We start from the raw sequence: 13,748 nt of genomic DNA on the forward strand, positions 1-13,748 counted from the left end.
GCCGTCACCATCTTGGTTTGTGGGCTGTTACCATCTTGGTTTTTGGATGTTGCCATCTTGGTTTTTGGGTTGTCACCATCTTGGTTTTCGGCCGTCACTATTTTGGTTTTTGGCCGTACCATCTTGGTTTTTGGGCTGTTGCCATCTTGGTTTTTAGCCTTCGCCATCTTGGTTTTTGACTGTTGCCATCTTGGTTTTTGGCCGTCACCATCTTGGTTTTTGGGCGTCACCATCTCGGTTTTTGGGCCGTCACCATCTTGGTTTTGGGCTGTCACCATCTTGGTTTTTGGCCGTCACCATCTTGGTTTTTGGGCTGTCACCATCTTGGTTTTTGGCTGTCACCATCTTGGTTTTTGGCTGTCACCATCTTGGTTTTTGGCCGTCACCATCTTGGTTTTTTTTGCCGTCACCATCTTGGTTTTTACCCTTCGCCGTCTTGGTTTTTGACTGTTGCCATCTTGGTTTTTAGCCTTCGCTATCTTGGTTTTTGGCCATCGCCATCACGTTTTTTGGGCTGACACCATCTTGGTTTTTGGCTGTCACCATCACGGTTTCTGGGCGTCATCATCTTGGGTTTTGGCTGTCGCCATGTTGGTTTTTGGGCTGTCACCATCTTGGTTCTTAGCCATTGCCATTTTTTTTTTTTAGCCTTCGCCATTTTGGTTTTCGGCCTTCACCCTCTTGGTTTTTGGTCGTTGCCATCTTAAGTTTTAGCAGTCACTAGGCTCGTTTGAGATGAACTTTGCCTCGCCTGGAAAGTAGTCGAGATCATGCGGCAGCAGGGGGTGGAGACTAAAAGCTGCGGTCAAGTCGGACAGTTTAGAAGCCGTTTTGATCAGCATTCACGGAATTTACAGGAAGTCACAGAAAAAGTTACTTCCTGTCAGATCCGATCTGTAGGCCACTTGTTGTTTTCAGACCACGTTGGGATTTATTTATATTTGTTTGTAAATATATGTGGAAATGTGCGTGTATCTGGCGTTGGATTGAATCCTCTATTATTTTCATGTCCGCCTTGTAAAGCACTTTGTAATGACCACTCATTTTGATAACTGCTCATAAATAACCTTCATTATTATAATTATTATTATTATCAACCACACAAGATGTTAACAGATGAAACTTTCATTGGACAACATGAAACTAATAACCTACAATCTAGCGTTAAATATTACAATACAATGCTTTTGCCTTGCACATTATGTTTCTACATTAAATTTCATTGTTAACACTCAGGTTTTATGTGCAAAAAAACAAATAATCAGATTAGCATTTAATTAAGGTTTTTAATTAACCACCTTTTAACGAGGTTGCACAATGAAATGTAAAGTTGAATGTAAGTTGTAGACCATGCACGCTACACACACACACACACACACACATGGAATGTACAATATATGCAAATATTTACATTAGAATAGAATAAAATAAAACAATATATACTACTTATATATATATATGTATATATATATATAAATCCTTTGGCTTTTAATAATAAAACTCTAGTGTTAACTACCACTTTGACATTTACAAGATCAGACAGATGAGAAAATTGCAATTCACGGTAACATCTGAGTGATGGGACCTCTGCGTTTTGTGGGAGTCACTGGTTGCTATAGCAACGGCCACTGGCGCTGGACTGGGAAGCCAACATGGCCGCCAGTGAAAGTGTGTGTATGTACAGTAAAACACACACACACACACACACACACACATACACACACACAGACACACAAAAGTCACTGCGAACCTGTTTGAGAAATAATACACTGACAAATATTGACACTACAAATTCATCTGACCTCCCCTCTATCACACACACGCACACATACACACACACACACACACACACGCACACACACACGCACACACGCACACACACAACCTTTCACTGAACAAACAACATGACCTCACATTCAAACGTTCAAACACACACACAACACTAAAGATGAGTCATGCCATGAGTTATTATTATTATAGGAGATAATGAATCAAAGATCATCTGGAGTGATCACAGGAGGTTTAATAACTGGTAAAACCAAAATGTACTTAAAGTATCAAAGTAAAAGTACTTTTTCTGCAGTAAAACGTCTCCTATGACTGATATATTATTATATCTGACATTATTAGATAGTTAATATTGAAGCATCAATGTAAGAGCAGCAGGTGGAGCTAGTTTTAACTACTTTATATACAGTTTAGTCCAGTGGTTCCCAACCTAGGGGTCGGGCCCCTCCAAAGGGTCACTGGTACATCTGACGGGTCCTGAGATGATTAATGGAACAGCAGAAGAAGAAGAAGAAGAAGAAGAAGAAGAAGAAGAATTTGCGTGACAATATTGGATAATTTGACCTTTTTGTGACTTTAAATGAAGCCATGTGAGAAGTTTAGAGGTTTAAATGTCTCTTTGGTGTAGCTGATATGTATAGACAGATAATGTACAGCGAGCAGGTCATTATTGTGAAATAAACCCCGACATGAGGCAGAAGGGGTTTATTTCACAACAAGGACCCGCTAGCTGTACATTATCCACCTTATTACACCGCTACTTGATGAAGAAATAAAAAATTTGACACAAAAACGGTCCGCCAGAGTCCAACATCAGAACTGCGCCCCTAGCAACAGTCTATTATACATAGCAACGGTCTGTTATACATAGCAACGGTCTGTTATACATAGCAACGGCCTGTTATAAAGAAATAACAGACCGCAGAATGCCGTGATTGACCAATCAGAATCGAGTATTTAACAAAGCAGTGTAATAATAAATCATAGACTAAATTACTGCCAAAATGGTTGGAAACTAACTGCTTTAACCTTTAACATTGAATACGTTTACATAAACACTAATATTCCAATATTATTCCAGGTTTTATATGGTTCACGTAAACAGCATAATCCCTTAATATTCTGAATTAGGCCTTAAATGTAAAGTCCAAAAGTCACAATCTATTGAAAAAAATATAGATACATTTCTTATACAAAATATTCTGCTTCGATCCATATTTGTTGGCGTTTAGCCTTTCAAAAACAACATTTTTGCTCTCCTGCTTGCCTCCTGTATTAACTTATCCTCAGACGATATCGTATGATATCTTATGAAAAGTTATTCCTAATTTTTCCTACGAATGTCCAGCAACTCGTGTCGATATCCGCTTGTTACATGCACAGTCTTTTCAAAATAAACCTCCGTCTTCACAGGAAAAAACTTGGTTAGGTTTCGGCAGCAAAACTAGTTAGTTAGGTTTAGGAAAAGATCGTGGTTTGGGTTAAAATAACTCCGGAAGGGGCGTAACTTAAGTACGGAAGTTACAGCACCATAAATTACATTTATATAACCACGTGATGACGTCATAAAATATGACGAAAGACATTCGATGCTTCATTCGAAAACCTCAACAGAAGCTTTGAATGTAAAAAACGACATTCAGTATTCAGCCTTATTCTGTAACTACAGCTCAGAAAACTGCCTGCAGAAGTTTCCCGATGACTCAGCCGTCTACAGGTGTGTCTCACACAGGTGAACCACCTTCAACTCAATTACAGGAGAACAAAGAGCTGCTGCTGGACGTTTACCAGGACAATACATCTCTAAATACACCAGGGAGTGGACGTACACGTTGTCCATGCTCTAAATGAAAAGTTGAACCAGAAACACTGAAGTCAAAGGGAGTTGATGACCTATATCTAAACCACCACCACTACCACCACCACCACCATTGGCTCACTGTTGACAGCAGCTGTCAGTCACCAGTTGATGCTCTTTTCAGCTGTCGTTTCATTTCTGAAGTTTCTCCAGTGACTCAGCAGAAAGAAAAAACTGACTCTGGCATTTTAATATGAACGTTTTGGATCCAGGATGGTGAGACGGGACAAAATAAGTGCTGGTTTGCTGAAGGAAAGAGGACAGACGAGACTCTCAGACCCTCACGTCTAATCCGCTGAGGTTGAGTTCAGATAGTTTCCAGCCTGACACGAATGTTTGTGGACGGAGAGTTGCATCAGATCCTCCAACATCTGGAACGTCTGGCCACTTTATACCAATAGTTTCTGCAGGTGACACTCAATTATGTTTCATATAAATACACAATATATAACTTACTGTGTGGAAGTCTGGGGAAATACATATAAAACAAATACAAATACGTGAAAAAGAACCAACAAACTCACTCTTTATTAAATTAAAAACTCTAAAATGTAGAGATGTGGTCAAACAACATGGTCTCACAGGACGGCGTATAAATACCACAATGTTACGCTGACATTCTGCGTGTCATGGTTACGCATTTTAGTCTTTTTGTTTGTCATTTGTTCGCCACGCAAACGTCCGCAGTGAGGTTTAGGCAAGAAAACCACTTAGTTAGGGTAAGGGAAAACATGGTTGGGCTTCAAATAAGTACGTAAACTAAGTCAAACGTGTACAGAAACAACGTAACACAACTGCAGAAAACACGTCTCAAACGTCAATAAAAAATGTGACAACCATCACGTGAAAAACTAACGTAACTTACAAAACAAAATATCGGTCTCGAACACAGGACTCCTAGTTAAAAGTCCGATGTTTGTTGGGTTACACAGTTAGGTTTAGGCAAGAAAACCACTTAGTTAGGGTAAGGGAAAACATCATGGTTGGGCTTAAGATAAGTAAGTAAACTGAGTAAAACACGTACAGAAACAACGTAACACAACTACAGAAAACACGTCTCAAAAACATCAATAAAAAACACGTGACAAATGTCACTAACTCTTACCATAGAATTTATACGTGGATGCTTTTACATCGCAGTCAGTACAGGATACATGGCGTGCAAAAGACACGCGGAGATCAAGAAAGGCATACTTATTGCACGCTAAACGCCTCCCACATTATCATGGCATTTATACGCCTTTTCGAACGTGCTGGGTCAACTTTAAAACGGCTGATGGTTAATTATTACCTCAAAGTATCCAAAAGTTGTTTTAATTAAAAGGAAGTCCAATATGATTTAGGATGAATTTACATGTTTAAAAAAACAAATGGTGAGTTGTTGTTCCTGATTTGTCAGCGTGAAGTTCGGCGAATGATTAAACTTTAAATTATTATGCAAAATAATATCCAAAATATGTTTAATTCCCTTGAGAGCTCCACATTTTTAATTCCTTCCCATTATTTTAATGTGATAATGTGCTGCTTTTATATTGTGCTTTGTAAAAAGGGATGCAAATAAGGTGTAATTGGCTTTTCTCTGTGTCTCTTCAGCCATGATAATAAACCAGTTTTTATGTTTCCAATTATTAAAACAAACAACAAACGAGTCACTCTCGTTCGGCAGGAAAGAGCTGACAGACTGAAAGTGTTAAAAACAGCAAATGGAAGAGCATTAGTTATAAAACAGCAGTCAGAGAGAGAATATATTATTAACATCTTTAACACCTTTTCAGCACAGAACCGTCTGCTGAACACCCTGACAGCATCGCATTGACGCCGTTTCTGGAGCTCTGAAGGATGAATTAGACGATCAGGGTGGAAACTGCTCCAGACAGCAACTTGTGAGTCACAGCAGCAGCAGCTTTAAATATTTCTCTCTCCTCTCTCTTGAGATTTCTTCAGGTTTTACAGGCTGGCAGGTTGTTGCTCAGCAGTCTAACAGATTAGCTCCCACACTTTCTCCAGCAGTGACAGATCTCCTAACGCCTCAGTTTGAGGATTACAGCAGCCGGCCAACAGAGTGAATATAGGACTGTGTACAGAGAAGTGCAGAAACCCTACAGACGCCCTCCTGAAACTATTCAGGGACAATAGAAAAAAATATCCATGAACTGATTCAGAAGAAGAAAAAGATACAAATATTATTGTGTCAAACTAAGAGATTATTTCCAAGGTCAAGAACTTTTACGCTAAATTCTAAGAAACTGTCCAAGGATGCATCCCAGAAATAACACAGACCTTCTCCGCCTAAACAATTCATGGAGTTTCAAGGAAACCACACAAGAAACAAACAAAACAAAAGCGGCTTAAACATATTCATGAACACAACTGAGAAATTTGAGTTGTTCCGATATCGATACCAGTATTGGAAATGCCTCCGACCCAGCCTAAAATGCAATTTCAGCATGCAATTGGATTGCATGCAATTGCAATTTTCGCCTGCGGAAATATATGTTTGACCGATGAAATCCTTTGCTCATAAAAAATTTGATTCCGCATAATAATTAGCCATGTGCTTCTGTTTGTTGCACGGATTGTGTGTATTTTTGGAGCAATTGGCATTTGTTTTTGCCGTACAAATGGGCTTTTTCAGTCAAATGGGACTATGAGTCGGCAATTCCGCAATATTTTACACCAGACAATCCCACCAGTAAAAAGGCGACGTGATTTTAACGCTAGTGGTGTCGGACCGGTACTCGGTATTGATCGATTCTTCAAGTTCAGATACCGGAATCTGTATCGGGAACGAAAAAAATGATATCGGAACAATCTCTTCTACAAATGATCCAAAAACTACTTAAAATCTTTGAGTCCAAGTGACCCAGAACCTCTCCGGAAAAAGAACTAAGAAACCACCTAAAAACCATGAATGCAACTTCAAAATGATCCTGAAACAACTACAGAGAGAACTAATGCCAGTGAATTGGCTCACAAATGCAGATATAAAAAAAAAAAGGTGTTCCTTGGATCCATGAAAATATCATGATACCAAAAAAAGGGAGGTTAGACTTGTACTTAAGTTTGCAATCAATAAGTCATAACCCCGAGATACTAAGGCTATCTGCTTTGCGCAAATTAAAATGCTTTCAATAAATGGGCTAAGCGGCCTACGCATTTCAACTTCCGGTCTTCTTCAGGGCATGTAAAAATATGTGACAACTCATAGATACATCATTAGGCAGGCGTCAACAAGGCCATCAGAGACTGGATAATTAACCGAGGTGGAGTTAAGAATGTGGGTGTGTACATGATTAGGTAAATTCTAAGAATGCATCAATATCTTTAAGGATATGATGGACTTGCTAACCTTAAAGATATTGATGGCTTGTTAGAATTGACCTAATTACTGTATGTACACACCCGCATTCTTGACTGCACCCTTTATCAAGTATCCAGTGCTACCCTGATCGACCAACCTTGGTATATCTGTGAGCTGGCATTTGTTTTTACATGCCCTGAAGAAGGCGGTGAGTTGAAAGGTGTAGGCGTTAAGCTCATTTATTAAAGGCTTTGTAATTCTTGCAAAGCAGTGTGCCTTGATATTTTGGTTTGGTTATGGCTCATTGATCACAAAGCTAAGTACAAGTCTAATCTTTTTTTTGGTCTCATTATCCAGAAACAGCTCAAAAAATGTCATTTTCCAGATGCTAACAGGTTATACCCCAGAAATGGGCTCTGTGAGGCTGTACTTATTGAGTGCTAACATCCGCATATTGACATGCTCACAATGACAAGAATCTACCCAGAAACAACAAATAAATATCCAAGAAACCATCCAAGAATCTACTCAGAAATGACCAAAATATTCCAGAAACCATCCAAGAATCTACCTTGAAATGACCAAGAAATATCCAAGAAACGATCCAAGAATCTACCCAAAGATTACCAATAGATATCTCAGAAACCATCCAAGAATCTACCCAAATATGACCAAAAAAATATCCAAGAAGTCATCCAAGAATCTACCAAGAGATGACCAATAAATATCCAAGGAACCATCCAAAAATCTACCCAAAATTTACCAATAGATATCTAAGAAACCATCCAAGAATCTACCCAAAGATTACCAATAGATATCTAAGAAACCATCCAAGAATCTACCCAAAGATTACCAATAGATATCTCAGACCAACCAAGAATCTACCCAAAAATTTCCAAAAAATATACAAGAAACCATCCAAGAATATACCAAGAAAAGACCAATAGATATCTAAGAAACTATCCAAGAATTGACCCAATAACAACTAATAAAATATCTAAGAAATCATAAAAGAATCTACCTTGAAATCACCAAAAACTAAGAATCTATCCAATAACTGTCTAAGAAACTACGTACTAACTATTTCCAGAAACTATTTCAAAGTGTATCTAGAAACTATCCAGAATCACAGACCGAGCTCAAACACAGAGTCTCAGTCACCCTGGTAACCCAAATAAAACTCCCCGAGGAGGAGAAGGCCTCCCGTCTTATTTACCAGACAAACAACAGTAAACACAGGGTGTGTGTGTGTGTGTGTGTGTGCATGTGTGTGTGTGTGTGTGTGTGTGTTGTGATGGTGATTCGGGGGTGAAGCGAGGACCCCCCACATTGATGTGGCTGCTTTTTAAACAACATTAGCATGAAAAACACATCAGTTCTGGCTGAGTTTTTGGTCTCCATTGTGCCCACCAAAAAAAAGTGTCAAAGTAGAATCTAAGAAACCATCCAAGAATCAACCCAAAGATTACCAATAGATATCCAAGAAACCATCCAAGAATTTACCCAAAGATTAGCAATAAATACCCAAGAACTCATCCAATAATCTACCCAAAGATTAACAATAAATATCCAAGGAGACATGCAAAAATCTACTCAGAAATGACCAAATATCCAAGAAACCATCCAAGAATCTACCCAAAGATTACCAATAGATATCCAAGAAACCATCCAATAATCTACCAAAGATTAACAATAAATATCCAAGAAGCCATCCAAGAATCTGCCCAAAGATTACCATTAGATATCCAAGAAACCATCCAAGAATCTTCTCAGAAATGACCAAAAAATATCCAAGAAACCATCCAAGAATCTGCCCAAAGATTACCAATAGATATCTAAGAATCTACCCAGAGATTAACAATAAATATCCAAGAAGACATCCAAGAATCTACTCAGAAATGACCAATAAATATCCAAGAAACCATCCAAGAATCTGCCCAAAGATTACCAATAGATATCTAAGAATCTACCCAGCAATTACCAAAAAATATCCAAGACACCATCCAATAATCTGCCCAAAGATTAGCAATAGATGTCCAACAAACCATCCAAGAATCTACTCAAAGATTAACAATAAATATCCAAGAAACCATCCAAGAATCTGCCCAAAGATTATCAATAGATATCTAAGAATCTACCCAGCAATGACCAATAAATATCCACGAAATCTGGACTGACGGCTCCTTTCTTCAACAGAAGAGAGAGAGATTAAGTTTACTGCTGTTGTTTTACAGTCTGGCTGAGCATCACTCGTCTCTGGGGTTGCCATGGCGACGGAAAGCGAAAGACAGTGACAGACCGTCCCCAAAACTGCGTCCTGTATCTAAAATGTCATCTTGCTTTATCTTCACCGGAGCTCCAGGCGCGGGTCAGGGGGGTCGGGTGGAACGCTCAACCCGCTGAGGGAGCACCGCGGCTGGGAGGCAAAACCACACACACACACACACACCTGGAGAAACCACACACACACTGGATGGATGATTTAAGAATGAAAGAGAAAGTTTTCCATAATTACAGCCAAAAAAAAAGCATGAAGTCTGGTGCCAAGGTGACATATTGTTGGACAGGAATGAAGTGCAGCAGGAAGTCAGTGCAGCAAAGCTTGTTGAACCTCTAAAGCAGTTAAATGACTACTTAATTTAGCAGCTAAAACAATTAGGTCTGGTTCAGTTGATCGTAAAACTCCTTTACAGTTAAATTTCAACTTGATGCAGATTCACTGAATCTTTCCTTTCTCGCTTTTCCTACAAAGACATCATCATATGCATTATAAGACATGCTCTTTTAATTAAAATTACAGGTGATAAGGCAGCTATGTCTCACGTCTCCTTCAACATGAGGATAAGATGTACAACAATTTAACAAAGTGATGTTTAGTTCATCTTAAAAGGTGAAAGAAATGAGTGCAATTCTGTTGAAATGATCACAAAAACTCTCAAGAAGAGACTTATTAAGTATACCTGCACTTTCATTAAAGGTTTACAAACCTAAACACAAGTTTGTTTAAATTATTGACTTGATAAACTGTAGGATTGTTCATGGATTCTTTCAGGTTTGAGCTAATGACTCCTACAAAAACTGACACTTCAGTCAAAATTAAAAGCAGCTTGGTGGATTTCACTTTTGCCGAATTCACCAGAAGATCACGATTGATGAAAGTTCAAAGGACGGATTGCACAAAGTGTTTGACGGTGAGCCGGTAAGCGGCACAATATTAAATTAATACATTTCTGAATGGAGTCTGGTGGAAAATTAAAAAGCAGCTTGGTGGATTTCACTTTTGCCAAATTCATCATAAGACCATGATTCAACAAAGGGTCAAAGGTCGGGTTGCACAACGTGAATGACAGTGTGCCAGTAGGCGGAACAAGATTAAATTAATAGATTTCTGAATGGAGTCTGGTGGAGACAAATGGCTCCCTTGCAAAAAGTCAAAGAAAGAAGAAACGCTTGAGTTTATTAGAAAGAGAGGACACTTTGTAGACAAAAAAAGTTGCAGGTTTGATCCCTCAGCAGCTGGTCCGCCCTTCTGAAGTGCTCTTGAGCAACCTTGATGGCAGCATTAGGTTAATCTAAGGTCATTTAAGAGTTGTAACGTCTAAATGCAAAGTATGCAACCGTATTATCTTTTCCTATATAATCAGACACAGTTCGTTGAGTTTCTTGCGTTGGTTAGCTTGAGTTGTATGTTGACACGTGGTGCGAGTTTCAACAACCTGAGGCCTGAAAACCTGCTAAATACAAATGTAGCCAAGAAAAACATTATTTTCTCTCTGCAGATATAATGAAGTGTCTGCATGCACTTAATCATTACGGTGGAAAAATACTATTAATCACCACAAAAACTCACTAGATATCACTACTGACGATGAATAACTAAGAATATTATATAATGTTTGCGATTAAGACATTTTTAATGACACATTTTCTCCTGCAGAGTGGCTTGTTTCTGTCAATCTCTCCACTAAAATCTATCTAATAAAAGAAAAAAAAAACATATTTTTAATCACAGTAGATAAAACAATAGGAGCCCCATTAACTCAATGTATTAGCAACAATTTTTATGATTATATAGAATTATAAAAAAGGGTAGGACTTTAATAAGTATTCTCTTCTTACACGATTTAATTATGTTGTTATTGAGAGTTTGTTGTTTGCGGAGTATTGTTGTTTTGTTTTCTTATATTCTATATAATATTCTTACATTTTATTTAATTTTTTACGTTATAAATAAAAAAAATTAAAAAAATCTATATGATATTGAACAAATATCATTGCAATATTAAAAGACATAAAACAGCAGAAAGTGCTTTAGAAGCTGCACAAATATTGCAGATAATTAGAGAGTCAAATACATTATTTTAAGAATATTAGAGATATTAGATAAAGATAAAGCACCTTAAAGTCAGTTATTTTGGATATTTTAAAGGGTAAACACCATAAACACAGTATAAATATGATTGATTATGAGCAGCAAAGACAAACTATATAGTCACCATATTGTAGGAAATATAATGGGACATAAATATCACAAACACACTGCAGAAAATAATATAAATATTGTAAGAATACCACATGAGAGTAAACAACACAATAGCTCCATATAGGTCTGCTGAATAAATACTAATGTGGTCTTTATATATATATATATGTATATATATATACACACACATATATATATATACACACATATATATATACACATATATACATATATACACATATATAAAAACACATATATACATATATATATATCAGATCAATAAAAACTCACTATGATGAACCACAGAGACAAATATATTAAGAATATTATAGAAGATTTAACACCTTAAAGTCTGTTTAAGTATCCCATAAACACCGCCGAATTAATCTTAAGATTGGACACCACAATATAAACCACTATATGAATATTATAGAGGCTGTTTGAACTCATTGAGTTGGCTCATTCCTAGAAACTGTGAAAATTTGCACGTAGTCTGGTGGGAGTGAATATAAACGTGTTAAACAGGCTGTTAGCAGGCAGGGTTAAAGCGCAGCAGCAGTGAGGTGAACCGGCTGAACACTGAGATCAACAGGACTAACAGAGAGCAGTTTAGGGTGTAAATCAGGTCTAAACTCACCGGAGTTGAGCGGTTCTAGAGGCGCGGACTCTGCTGCACCAAACCTCCGTTCAAAAACGTCCAATATAAGAGGAAAACAAGATTTACTGATCCAGTTTGACTCCGGCTGGCATCCACAAGCAGCGCGCGCTCTGCAGCCGACACACACACTGACACCGGCGGGGGGCGCGTGCGGGTGCGTGCGAGAGAGAGAGAGAGAGAGAGAGAGAGAGAGAGAGAGACAGTCTGCGCATGCGTGATCACTCAGGTGGAAGGGAGGGAGCTTTCTATTGTACACACACACCTGCTGGGAGACATGCACACTCTCACACGTACACACATGCACATGCACATGCACACACACACTGCAGGTACACACACTGCAGGTACACACACAGATACACACACAGATACACACACACACACACACGCACGCACACACACGCACACATGCAACCAGACACATACACACTGCAGGTACACACTCACTAACACACTCACACACACAAACACACACACACACACACTCACACACACGGTTAATTTGACATGTGTGTGTGTGTGTGTGTGCCAGATAAGCTCTACCAGCACCGCCCTTGGCAAAATAACCAGTCAGTCTTCCCTCCTCTCACACACACACACACACACACACACACACACGTAAAAGTACGCAGAAATACAGCTTAAAATAAATGTATATTAAAGTGCACTTTTTGTAAGTAAACTTAAATACACTTCTAATGAAATGAAATTGAAATGCACTTTAAAAAACATACTAATGGTGTGTTGTAAGGGACTTGAAACACTAAATTAGCACTATAAGTAATTTCAAGTTAGTATAGTTTTTCAAAGTACACTTATGTACAATTTACAATACACTTAAAATTAAGTACACTTTTTTATAAGTACACTGGGATACCACTTTAAGTATTACAGAATTAGTATATTTATTTTGAGTACACTGAAGTTGAACTTAATGATATCTATTTTGAAGTACACGTTAAATATATTTTAAATTAAGCACAAAAGTAAAAGTATACTTGTAACTTTTGTATACTTAAATTACATTTCTAACACACTGAAGTATACTACTTTTTGACATAGGCTCACACACTTTAAGAATACTTAATTATACTTTTCCTAAGTATATCTCAATCAAAAGATTAAGTACAAGTAGGCCAATAAGCCAAGTATACTTAGACTTTTCTGTATACGTTCTGAGTAACAGTACCTCAAAAACTAGGAACAACATACCACCAGCTCGCCAAAACTGTTTTTAAAAAAGCAGTTTAAAAAAAGCAAAAAAATGAATGTATCCTGGTGTGAGGTGCAAACAAACCTTCAGTGATGGAAGAAGTACTCAGATCTTTTACTTAAAGGTCCCATATTGTAAAAAGTGAGATTGTCATGTCTGTTTTAGTATAAAGCAGGTTTAAGTGATATATAAATACTGTGAAAGTATTGACACTTTCAATATACGGAGAAATACACACAGCCTGTATTCAGAAACTGTGCGTTTGAAACAAGCCGTCAGGATTTCTGTCCATTTGTGATGTCACAAATATACAATATTTAGACCATTACACGGTTTTAAACATAAATATTCTTAATGTGTCCCAGTTTATTTGTGGTTGCAGTGTATGTAAATAACATCAGCTGATAGGAAGTAAAGATGGACCCAAACTGTTGCCTAGCAACGTAA

General features: G+C 37.8%; 1 protein-coding gene across 1 annotated transcript in view; it reads right to left on the minus strand.

The window, feature by feature from the left end:
• LOC119481821 (FH2 domain-containing protein 1-like) overlaps positions 1–12,315 on the minus strand; it is a 28,445-nt gene extending 16,130 nt beyond the window's left edge. Inside the window, exon 1 of the mRNA XM_037759070.1 lies at positions 12,068–12,315. The gene's annotated coding sequence lies outside the window, so the exon portion shown is untranslated. The remainder of the gene's footprint in view (positions 1–12,067) is intronic.
• Positions 12,316–13,748: the final 1,433 nt, after the last annotated feature.

Source organism: Sebastes umbrosus, chromosome 22 (genome assembly GCF_015220745.1).
Source record: "Sebastes umbrosus isolate fSebUmb1 chromosome 22, fSebUmb1.pri, whole genome shotgun sequence".
NCBI classification, from domain to species: Eukaryota; Metazoa; Chordata; class Actinopteri; order Perciformes; family Sebastidae; genus Sebastes; species Sebastes umbrosus.